A 13,932-nucleotide genomic window follows, 5' to 3' on the forward strand; every position below is an offset into this window, starting at 1 on the left:
TTCTTTGCATGTGTTTGCTGCAACACAAGTGGACAGCTATATATATATACAGTATATATATATATATATATATATATATATATATATATATATATATATATATATATATATATATATATACATATATATATATATATATATATATATATATATATATATATATATATATATATACACACATATACACTTTGGAGCCTTTTCCACCTTAAAAACATGAAAAATCCTTTTTAATCCCTTTTAATATTTTATGTTTTACTGTGTATTTACTGTGAATATTTTACATTCCAATGTTCTTTACATAGCAGAAAAGGCTCTTAGAATTTTTAAATATATATTTCTATATATATCTACACTTGTATTTATTAATAAAGATATGTAGGTATAGATGTAGGTATAGATGTATATTTATAAAAAAATTATCATATATAATGTATATATAGAAATATATATATAAAAAAAATTGTCTTCTATGTAAAGAATATTGGAATGTAAAATATGCATAACTAACTTCAGGTTTAGCACTGTATAACTAATGCGGTGTCAGATTAGCACACAAACTGTAAGTGTTAGGGTATTTTTTATAACACACTCCATTGAAGTCTCTGGGGTGAATGCATTGGTAATATCCAAAGTCCAGAAGTTAGAACGCATAGGGTTTTGCTCACACACAAATAATTTGTTTTAAACTTGTAATATGCATGCAAATCCATGTGCTTTAAAAGTTTACTTCTAGCCGTGTTTGTGCTCGAGCGAAAGAGCTAAATAGCACGCCATTTGTAATCTGGCCCAAAGATATGCAAGAAGAAGCTTTATCTCAGTTCTAAAATCAACCATCAGTACTGAGAAATTATTTACAAGATTCTAGAAGGCAAATTTGCTATATCTTTTAAGGGGTGTTCCCTGAAATCACAGATATAAAGGAGAAAAAGCACAAAACAATTTAGTACCACATGAAATTAATTTTTAATTTATTCGATCAATAGATTGTATCCTTTATTACATTTTAACCCTTATGATGTTTGTACAACTTCTGTTTATGCTTAAACATTTTATGTAACTTTAAAAAAGAATCACACTTTGTACATTTTTACAAACCTTTTATAAATTGCACTGCAAAGAGAGGATTGGACAATTTAGTTTATTAGACTGGAAGCAGTTGTTCATGTTATAACATGCGAATAATAAACATAAAAGGCTTTCTTTAGCGCGCCTAATAGTCTATGGGAATAGGGAGTTGCAATATCCAAAGTGTTGAAGTTAGTGCACCTTTTGCTCACATGCTAGCTTTTTTACTTTCAACTTGTAATACAGGCACTAATGCAAATTTTGTAATCTTTACCTTGAGCACAGTTGGCACTCAAGCGTCAAGAAAAAATATTGTGCGCCATTAGTAATCTATGCTACTATATTGTGCATTTAACTCCTTTAGCCAATACGACGTAGATCTACTTTATGTGGTAAATAGCCCAGCTTCAGGAAGTCCAAGCAGTTAGCAACCAAGACTTGCTGCTTATGGACTACGGGATTTTCCTTCATATGGTAACAGAGCACAGACAAGCTTTTACAACCATTTGTGTTATACATAGTAGATGAGGTTAAAAAAGACAGAAGTCCATCGAGTTCAACCTATACAAATCCAACATACTTACATAAAAGCTCCGGTTGAGCTTAAATTAATTACATGAAAAGGTGACCCATTTAACACAAGCAATCATATCTCTGAATTATGTTTCTAGCCAGAAATGTATCCAAACTATTTTTAAATGTATCTAAGGTATTGGAATTCACTACCTCCTTTAGTTATGTGTTCCACAATTTTATTGCTCTTACAGTGAGAAAATGTTTCTGTTGAAGGAGATTAAATATCCTTTCCTCCAGCCTTCAATTTTGACCTCTTGTCACAAACAATGTTCTTGGAATATACAGAGCTTCTTCCATCTCTGTATATGGGCCTTGAATATATTTATATAAGGTAATCATGTCACCTCTCAAGCACCTTTTTTCTAAAGAAAACAAACCCAGTTTCTCCATTCCCTTTATTAGCTTTGTGGCCCTTCTCTGAACTTTTTCTAGGTCTGTCTTTTTTTTTTCGATCGGTCCCCAGAACTGCACTACATACTCAAGGTGAGGTCTTACCAGGGATTTATATAGTGACATAATTATGCTTTCCTCCCTTGAATCAATGCCACTTTTAATACATGCTAGTACCTTATTAGCCTTAGAAGTCACTGCCCTGCATTGTGCACCCATCTTTAGCTTGTTATCTATTACTACCCCCAAATCCCTTTCCACCTGTTTGACTAAGTCTAGTCATATTTAAATAATACTTTGCCTGCTTATTTTTACTTCTAAAATGTAGAACCTTGCATTTTCTTGTATTAAATCTGATTTTCATTTACCTGCCCATACTTCTAATTTTTGCAGATCCATTTGTAACGCAAGTCCATCCAATAGAGATGTTGTAATTTAATCCTTGGTCCAAGTCATTAATAAAAATATTAAAAAACACAGGTCCCAGTAATGATCCCAGTATGGATCCTAGGGGGACTCCACTGATTACCTTTGTCCAATCTGAGTATGATCCCCTTATTACTACTCATTGCTCCCTGACTTTTATCCAGTTATTTATCCATGAGCTAACATTTTCAGCTATTCCCAGTCCCTTATTTTGTACATTAATCTCTTATGTGGCACTGTATCAAATGCCTTTGCAAAATCTAAGTATACCACACCAACTGATTCTGATTTTATTTACTTTCTTATAGAATCTAATTAGATTAGTTTGACATGATCTGTTTCTCATAAACAATGATAGAGGAATAGTCTGGCACTGTGAAGATAATGGTACAGGAAAAAAGGGATATAATATTCCCTGGTGCTAGCCCTTAATACAGATAATCTAAAAAGGATAAGGGGAAAGCTGGACTATTTCTCATAAAGCCATGCTGATTTGAATTTATAATCTTGTTTACACATACTTATCAATATAATGCCTTATAAACCCTTCAAGTATCTTCCCAATTATTGATGTCAGAATAACTGGTCTTTTGCTTCCTGGATCAGTCCTGTTTTCCTTATTGAAAAATGGCACCACATCAGCTTTATGCGAGTCCTGGGGTACTATGAGGATAATGACTCTTATAAAATGAAGAGTAGAGGTTTGTCTATAACAGTGCTAAGTTCCCATAAAATCCTTGGGTGTATTCAATCTGGGCCTAGAGTTTTATTTACCTTAATATTATCCAGTATTTCCTGATGTCCTCTATACATAACCCAGTTAATGGGATGGGCTGACATGTTCTAGTTTGTTCCAAAGTATCCTCCATTGGTTCCTATCTTGTGTATACTGAAAAATAGAATTGTTTTAGTACCTCAGCCTTTTCCCTGTCACTGTTAATCATGCTACCCTCCACGCATTTTATTGTACCTATATTGTCCTTAGAAATTTTGCCATTTATGTACTTAAAGAACCTTTAGGGTTTGATTTAGAATCCTTTGCAATTAATCTCTCATTTTCAATTTTAGCTAATTTGATTGCTTTTGTGCATGTTTTGCTACATTCCTTATAAATTTGGTATGTTGAGTCTGTACTATTTTCTTTGAATAATTTAAATGCCCTATATTTTTTACTCATCTCTCTTAACACATTTTTATTCAGCCACATTGGCTTGGATTTATTTATTTTACTTTTATAACCATGTGGTATGTGTTGATATGTATGTTTATTTAACTAAGTTTTAAATGTTATCCATTTATCCTCTGTATTTTTATTAGAGAATACTTTGTCCCAATTTATGTTATTTAACGATTTCCTTAAATCATTGAATTTTGCTTTTTTAAAATTAAAAGTCTTATTGGAACCCATAAGACACTGCATATGGAAATTTCAAATGTGACTATGTTATGATCACTGTTACCCAAATGTTCTTTGACTTCTATGTTTGATGTATATGTATTGTTTCATAGTACTAAATCCAATATAGCTTTATTCAGAGTTGGCTCCGTTATTAATTGTGACAATAAGTTATCCCTGAGAACATTTAAAAATATATCTCCCTTAGCTGAATTACTAGTTTCATTGGCCCAGTTTATGTCAGAGTAGTTACAATCTCCCATAATTACAGCACTGTTATTATTAGCAGCCTTTCCTATTTGCATTAGAGTTGAGTTTCCTCCATGTCACTAATGTTGGGGGGCTTGTAGCATGTTCCTAGTAATATATTTTTAGGATTTTATTTCTCATTCCTTATTTCAACCCACAGGGTCTCTACATAATCACCTGTATAATCATACATATCTTCCCTTATTGTAGGTTTAAGGTTAAGTTTAATATACATGCACCCCTTTTATTACTCCTGTCCTTCCTAAATAAATTATAACCATTTAAGTTAACCGCCCAGAAATATAAATAATTTCAATACGTTTGTGAAAAAGTTAACAATTTTTTTTTATTATGATTGCATTTAGTGGTGAAACGGTGGTATGAAATATACTAAAATGGGCCTAAATCAATACCTTGGGCTGCCTACTAAACAAAAAATATATACGGCTAGATTACAAGTTTTTGTCAGAAAGGCTTGCAGTGTTAACAAGCAGTTTCAGCTCACCGCTCACCTACAAACAACGCTGGTATTACAGTAAGCGGAGAGCAAAATGTAGCTCCACATCTCACCTCATTACCAGCGCTGCTTACGGTAGCGGTGAGCTGGCTAAACGTGCTCATGCATGATTTCCCCATAGGAATCAATGGGGGAGAGCCGGCTGAAAAAAGCCACCTGCAAAAAAGCAGCGTTCAGCTCCTAACGCAGCCCCATTGATTCCTATAGGGAAATACATTTTATGTCTACACCCTAAATCTAAGTCTAACCCTAAACCTAACACCCCCTAACTTAGATATAATTTAAATAAATCTAAATAAAATTACTATTATTGAATAAATTATTCCTATTTAAAACTAAATACTTACCTATAAAATAAACCCTAAGCATGCTACAATATAACTAATTGTTACATTGTATCTAGCTTAGGGTTTATTTTTATTTTACAGGCAACTTTGTAGTTATTTTAACTAGGTAGAATAGTTATTAAATAGTTAGCGGGTCCATCTTCAAGACATCCGACGCGGAGCATCCTCTTCCAACATCATCCGACGACTAAATGACGGTACCTTTAAGTGACGTCATCCAAGATGGCGTCCCTTCAATTCCGATTGGCTGATAGAATTCTATCAGCCAATCAGAATAAAGTTAGAAAAAATCCTATTGGCTGATCCAATCAGCCAATAGGATTGAGCTTGCATTCTATTGGCTGTTCCAATCAGCCAATAGAATGAAAGCTCTAACCTATTGGCTGATTGGATCAGCCAATAGGATTTTTTCTACCTTAATTCCGATTGGCTGATAGAATTCTATCAGGCAATCGAAACTGAAGGGACGCCATCTTGGATGATGTCACTTAAAGGTACCGTCATTTAGTCGTCGGATGTCGTTGGAAGAGGATGCTCCGCATCGGATGTCTTGAAGATGGACCCGCTCCGCTCTGGATGGATGAAGATAGAAGATGCCACCTGGACGACGACTTCTGGCCATCTGGAGGACCTCTTCTGCCCGGATAGGATGAAGACTTCTGCCCGTCTGAAGGACCACTTTTGCCCGGTTGGGTGAAGACATCTCAAGGTAGGGTGATCTTCAAGGGGTTAGTGTTAGGTTTTATTAAAGGGGGATTGGGTGGGTTTTAGAGTAGGGTTGGGTGTGTGGGTGGTGGGTTTTAATGTTGGGGGGGGGTTGTATTTTTTTTTACAGGTAAAAGAGCTGATTACTTTGGGGCAATGCCCCGCAAAAAGCCCTTTTTAAGGGCTATTTGTAATTTAGTATAGGGTAGGGATTTTTATTATTTTGGGGGGCTTTTTATTTTATTAATTTAATTAGTTTAAAAAACTTGTAATTATTTTATTATTTTCTGTAATTTAGTGGGGGTTTTTTCGTACTTTAGTTTATTTAATTTAATTGTAATTAATTGTAGTTAATTTAGGTAATTTATTTAATTATAGTGTAATGTTATGTGTAATTGTAACTTAGGTTAGGGTTTATTTTACAGGTAAATTTGTACTTATTTTAGATAGGTAGTTATTAAATAGTTAATAACTATTTAATAACTATTGTACCTAGTTTAAATAAATACAAAGTTGCCTGTAAAATAAAAATAAACCCTGTGATAACTACAATGTAATTATTAGTTATATTGTAGCTAGCTTAGGGTTTATTTTATAGGTAAGTATTTAGTTTTAAATAGGAATAATTTAGTTAATTATAGTAATTTTATTTATATTTATTTAAATTATTTTTAAGTTAGGGGGTTGTTAGGGTTAGGGTTAGACTTAGAGGTTAATACATTTAATATAGTGGCGGCGATGTGGGCGGCAGATTAGGGGTTAATAAATGTAGGTAGGTGTTGGCGATGTTAGGGATGGCAGATTAGGGGTTAATAAAATTTAACTAGTGTTTGCAAGGCGGGAGTGCGGGAGTGCGGCGGTTTGGAGGTTAATATATTTATTAAAGTGGCGGCAATGTCCGGTCGGCAGATTAGGGGTTAATAATTTTAGTTAATTGTTTGCGATGTGGGGGGGCCTCGGTTTAGGGGTTAATAGGTAGTTTATGGGTGTTAGTGTACTTTTTAGCACTTTAGTTAAGAGTTATTAGCCCATAAAACTCTTAACTACTGACTTTTAAATGCAGTACCAGTCTTGACAGGAGAGGCTGTACCGCTTACTTTTTCCAAAACTCGGAATACTGGAGTTAGGAAAATCCCATTGAAAAGATAGAATACACAATTGACATAAGTGGATTTGCGGTATGCTTGAGTCGCGGAAAAAAAGTGAGCTGTACACCTGTACCTGCCAGACTTGTAATACCAGTGAGCGTTTAAAAAACAGCGTTGGGACCTCTCAATGATGCTTTTTAAGGCTAACGCAAAACTCGTAATCTAGGTGACTGTTTTTATAGTTAGATAAAAAATACAAGCATCAATTTCTGTTTAAATGGAGTGATAACAAAAATGCCTAAAAATCACCTAGATTATGAGTTTTGCGTTAACAGGGGTGCGGTGCTAACGAGCAGTTTAAGCTCACCGCTCACTTACAGACAGCGCTGGTATTACGGGTTTTTAGAGAAAAAAAAGTGAGCGAAGAGCAAAATTTTGCTCCACATCTCACCTCAATACCAGCGCTGCTTACGTTAGCGGTGAGCTGGTAAAATGTGCTCGTGCATGATGTCCCCATAGGAATCAATGGGGGAGAGCCGGCTGAAAAAAAAACACCTGCAAAAAAGCAGCGTAAAGCTCCTAACGCAGCCCCATTGATTCCTATAGGGAAATACTTTTTCATTCACAAATTCACAAATGCATACACACTTATTCTTGCATATGCTCAGTAGGAGCTGGTGACTCAAAAAGTTTAAATATAAAAAGACTGTGCACATTTTGTTAATGGAAGTAAATTGTAAAGTTGTTTAAAATTGCATACTCTATCTGAATAATGAAAGTTTAATTTTGATTGAGTGTCCTTTAACCCCTAATCTGCCGCTCCGGACACCACCGCCACCTAACATTATATTTTTGAACCCCTAATCTGCTTCCCCTAACGTCGCTGAACCCTACATTATATTTATTGACCCCTAATCTGCTGCCCCCAATGTTGTTGCAACCTAACTACATTTATTAACCCCTAATCTGCCGCCACCAATGTAGCCGCCACTATATTAAAGTTATTAACCCCTAACCCTAACACCCCCTAACTTAAATATAATTACAATAAATCTAAATAAAATTACTACAATTACCTAAATAATTCCTATTTAAAACTAAATACTTACCTATAAAATAAACCCTAAGATCACTACAATATAACTAATAGTTAAATTGTAGCTATCTTAGTTTTTTTATTTTTATTTTACAGGCAACTTTGTATTTATTTTAACTAGGTAAAATAGTTATTAAATAGTTATTAACTATTTAATAGCTACTTAGTTAAAATAAATACAAATTTACCTGTAAAATAAAACCTAACCTAAGTTACACTAACACCTAACACTATACTATAATTAAATTAATTCCCTACATTAAATACAATTAATTACAATTAAATACAATTATCTAAAGTACGGAAAAAAACAAACACCAAATTACAGAAAATAATAAAATAATTACAAGATTTTTAAACTAATTACACCTACTCTAATCCCAAAATAAAAAAGCCCCCCAAAATTAAAAAAACTTTACCCTACACTAAATTACAAATAGCCCTTAAAAGGGCCTTTTGCGGGGCATTGCCCCAAAGTAATCGGCTCTTTTACCTGTAAATTTTTTTTACAAATACATCCCACAACATTAAAACCCACCACCCACACAACCAACCCTACTCTAAAACCCACCCAATCCCCCCTTAAAAAACCTAACACTAACCCCTTGAAGATCATCCTACCGTGAGACGTCTTCACCCAACCAGGCAGAAGTGGTCCTCCAGGCCTTTAAGGGCTATTTGTAATTTAGTGTAGGGTAGGGCTTTTTTTTTATTTTGGTAGGGGGATTAGAGTAGGTGTTATTAGTTTAAAAATCTTGTAATTATTTTATTATTTTCTGTAATTTAGTGTTTGTTTTTCTTAGTACTTTAGATAATTTTATTTAATTGTAATTAATTGTATTTAATTTAGTTAATTTATTTAATTATACTGTAGTGTTAGGTGTTAGTGTAACTTAGGTTAGGTTTTATTTTACTGTTATATTTGTATTTATTTTAACTAGGAAGTTATTAAATAGTTAATAACTATTTAATAACTATTGTACCTAGTTAAAATAAATACAAAGTTGCCTGTAAAATAAAAATAAACCCTAAGATAGCTACAATGTAACTATTAGTTATATTGTAGCTAAAAATCTTAGGGTTTATTTTATAGGTAAGTATTTAGTTTTAAATAGGAATTATTTAAGTAATTGTAGTAATTTTATTTAGATTTATTGTAATTATATTTAAGTTAGGGGGGTTAGGGTTAGACTTAGGTTTAGGGGTTAATACATTTAATATAGTGGCAGCGACGTTGGGGGCAGCAGATTAGGGGTTAATAAATATAGGTAGGTAGCGGCGATGTTAGGGATAGCAGATTAGGGGTTAATAATATTTAACTAGTGTTTGCGGTGGTTTAGCGGTTAATATATTTATTATTGTGGCGGCGATAGCCGGTTCGGCAGATTAGGGGTTAAAATAATTATTTTAGTGTTTGCGATGTGGCGGGGGACTCGGTTTAGGGGTTAATATGTAGTTTATGGGTGTTAGTGTACTTTTTAGCACTTTAGTTAAGAGTTTTATGCTACAGCATTGTAGTGTAAAACTTTAACTACTGACTTTAAAATGCGGTACCAGGCTTGACAGGAGAGGGTCTACCGCTCAGTTTTGGTTTGACTCGTAATACCGGCGCTATGTAAGTCTCATTGTAAATATAGTATATGCAATTGACGTAAGTGGATTTGCGGTATTTCCGAGTCTGGCCAAAAAAGTGAGGGGTAAGCCTGTCATTTCAAGACTCGTAATACCAGCGGGCGTTAAAAAGCATCGTTGGGACCAGCCAACTCTGCTTTTTAACCCTAACGCAAGACTCGTAATCTAGCAGAATGTTTTCTCTGAAATTCCCAGTAGAGAAGGGGTTAAAACCCTGCTATATACAAAACAAATTTTAATCCAATAATTGCAGTGTTGAATTCTTTCATTCTTTGGTTTTCAAGTAAATTATAGTGATATATAATTCTTAGTTTTTAGCTTCCATTCTATTAAGTTCATAATTGATTTATATAGTGAAGAAGCTGAAGAGTTTTGAGCAAATAAAACTAAAATATATAATAAAAAAGTAGATAGTGGTTTGATGATCTCTCTAAGAGTCTAATTAAGCAGTGATCAAATTTAAACAAAATATAAAATCTTTTGATTCTATTAAAATCTAATGTTTTAATATATATTGAGCAGCTGCCCTTTTTTGTTATTTAATGTTATTAGTATTGAGGTAAGCAATCTTTATGCATTACTTCAATTACCTTTGGTCTGTAAGAAACACACATGAGAACAGTATATAGAATGAAACACAGACCAATATAAAAGTACAAATGTATATGGTAGTGCTATGTTAGCAAAATTATATTCTTTTATAGATAATTTGTGTTTTTCTTGGTCACATGCAATGTTTAAATCTTATGTCATTAGAAACCTTAAGGTTATATGTTTAAGATTTATCATAATAAAATATAAAAGATACGGATTCTAAGAAAACCATCTTTATGATTTTTGCATTTCTCTTTAGAAGTATATTAATATCTTTATTTTAAAATAATCCAATGTTAAAGGGACAGTCAACACCAGAATTTGTATTTTTTTTAAAAGAAAGATAATCCCTTTATTACCCATTCCCCAGTTTTGCATAAGAAACACTGTGATAAAAATACAATTTTTACCACTGTGAATACCTTGTATCTAAGCCTTTGCAAACTGCCCCCTTATTTCAGTTTTTTGACAGACTTGCATTTTAGTCAATCAGTGCTCACTCCAGGGTGACTTCACGTGCATGAGCTCAATGTTATCTATATGAAACACATGAACTAATGCCATCTAGTGGTCAAAATGCATTCAGATTAGAGGCAGTCTTCAAGGCCTAAGAAATTAGCATATTAACCTTCTAGGTTTAGCTTTCAACTAAGAATACCAAGAGAACAAAGCAACATTGGGGATAAAAGTAAATTGGAAAGTTGTTTAAAATTACATTCCCTATTTAAATCATGAAATTTTTTTTTGGACTTGACTGTCCCTTTTAAACAAAGTAATATAGTTGGCTTTTTGATGCAAATACTAAAAAAAAGTACAATTACAACCAGAATAACTACCATGAGAATATAATTAAATTAAAATAGTAATTGTATTCTAAATATAATATTTTGGAATTCACTATTATGGTATAACAAATTTTGAGGTGTACCTTCAACATAAGTGTGGCACACTGCCAAGTAGCTTCCATTACTCTGCTTGTCAACAAACTCCATCTGGTTACCTACATATGACAAATTTCTCTCTGTGTCAGACAACATCACACAAAACACTGTTTAACCTCTACTGGCCTAGAGAATAAGTATTTTCTAGGGAAAGCTAGTTTGTGATCACAGCACTGGACCTTAAGAGTCCATGGAGGGAAAGACATTGCTGAAAGGATATTGCCCTATTCTATATATGTTGCTGCAATAAAATATTAATCACTCTCTGGCTTATGGCTAGGGGTTTGCTTTTGCTTGTTATGTGATTCACAGAAGATGTTAGCTCCCTTTGCTCTATATGAGGATAACATATTAATCATCTGCTCAAAGAAAAGGTGAATCTCTTACTACTCTATATTTGGATCCTTGAGTGGGATAATAAAGTTTCCATGTAGCTGACAGAAGTATATAACCAGTGCCCTCTGTCTGGCAGAATGTCTCAGTGTGAGAGATATATTCATAACAAACATGATATAAAAAGGATACGGTGAAGCATTTCTCTACCAACAAGAAACCTAAATATGTAACAATTGTATTTGCTTTCACTTGTATTATAAGTAAGAATGGTTAGATTTACTTTTCAGCACTAATATGAATGTAAGGTTTTTTGAGCAGTGTTGGAAATTAAAAAAATGTCGGGTTTACCGATGGTATTACGAGTTGTAAACTCAAACACTTGAGCGCAATTGCGATTTATGCTAGAATGATTACTGCTTCCTCAGAGCTCTGGTTAACTGTTTTGCAAAACAAAAAAAGTGTCACAAAACACATTAAAAATACATTACAGATACATTCATAACACCATTTAATAAAAATTATGAAAATAAATATGTTGCAAAAAAAGTTATAAGGGCTCAAATATAAGATCTCAGGTGTTAGGGGAAAAAAAGGCAGGCAAAAGGCTTTAACATTGAGATATATGTCTAAAGATGTATATGTATGTGTATATATGTGTGTGTGATTATATATGTGATTATATATGTGTACTTATGTATTTAAATGTGTATATATGTCTGCAAATACATATATACACATATAATAGAATAAATACATATGAATACATATATTGATATACTGTAAATATAAGTGCATTGGAGCCCTTTGCAGTTAAGTAAATGAAAACATTTGAAAAACCTATTTATGCAATATTCATATTTAATAAATGTTTTAACTATGTATTGACTGTAAATAGTTAACATTCCAATGTTCTGCACATAAGTTATCTGTATTTCTAAATTGATATTCCTATATATATATATATATATATATATACTGTATATATACATATATTTATATATACTGTATATATATATAAACCTATATATATATATATATATATATATATGTATGTGTGTATATATATATATATATATATATATATATATGTATTTATGAATAAATATAACATATTCTGCTATGAGAAGAACATTGGAATGTGAAATATTAATATTTTCATGTCGGGTTAGCGCACATGATAATATGCGATCCGGTTTGTGCGAGAGTGGGACGTTAGGTTTATAATTCACTTTTTTTTCTCTTTTGACCTTTATAGGGGAATATGTGAACACACAAACAATATCTAACTGGCTTTTTGTACTCATGAGGTTAGCACTTAAACAGTTTACTTCCAACTTGTAATACCAGAACAACCTGATGAGTGCAAAATCTTACTTCTAGCGCAATTTACGCTGGAGCTGGAGTGTTAATTAGTGCTCCACTCGTAGAGGCCTACTTATCAAGCCGTCAACCGCAAATATGCTGGAGTTCTGCAGCATAATTGTGGAGAGCCTGATTCCCCTTAGTTATCAAAGCCTACAGACCATCAAAAGTTGAAATTTTTTATGTAACATACGATCCGCCGGTCTCAGTCTGACACATATCGATGCTTACGTCATTACAGATGTTCCGAATGCAAATTCGGCACTATCTGACTATTTTTGCTAGTTAACAAATACCTACCAGGTATGCTCACCACTATTCCGGCTCAGCGTACCTGCTTTTCAATCCGCCGCCCTGGAGGCAGCGGATGCCATAGGAATCAATGGGAGTCTGAAAGCAGCGAAAGCTCATGTCCGCTGCTGCCCGATATACCATTGATTCCTATGGGAGAATACAAGTTATGTTTACACCTAACACCCTAACAAGTACCCTGAGTCTAAACACCCCTAATCTGCCACCCCCTACACTGCCGCCACCTGCATTATACTTATTAAACCCTAATCTGCTGACCTGACACCGCCGCCACCTACATAAAGTTATTAACCCCTATCCCGCTGCTCCCGGAGCCCACCGCAACTAAATAAATGTATTAACCCCTAAACTCCTGGCCTCCCACATCACTACCACTTGCTAAACCTATTAACCCCTAAACTGCCAGCCACCCACATCGCCATAAACTAAACTAACCTATTAACCCCTAAACCTAACAACACGCTAACATTATAATAAATATTAACTCATCCCTATCTTATAATAAATTTAAACTTACCTTTAGATTTAAATTAAACTATATTAAACTAATAATTAACCTTCCCTAAATATTATACTAAAATTACATTAAACTATATTAAACTAATAATTAATCTACCCTAACTGTTATACTAAAATTACATTAAACTATATTAAACTAATAATTAATCTACCCTAACTGTTATACTAAAATTACATTAAACTATATTAAACTAATAATTAATCTATCCTAACTGTTATACTAAAATTGCATTAAACTACAAATTAAATTAACTATATTATATATTTAAAAACCTAACCCTTAACCCAAATAATTTAAATCTACAATAAAAAATTACAAAGTTACAAAAAACTAACAACTAAGTTACAAAAAATAACAAACACTAAGTTACACAAAATAAA

Source organism: Bombina bombina, chromosome 2 (assembly GCF_027579735.1).
Source record: "Bombina bombina isolate aBomBom1 chromosome 2, aBomBom1.pri, whole genome shotgun sequence".
Classification (NCBI taxonomy): Eukaryota; Metazoa; Chordata; class Amphibia; order Anura; family Bombinatoridae; genus Bombina; species Bombina bombina.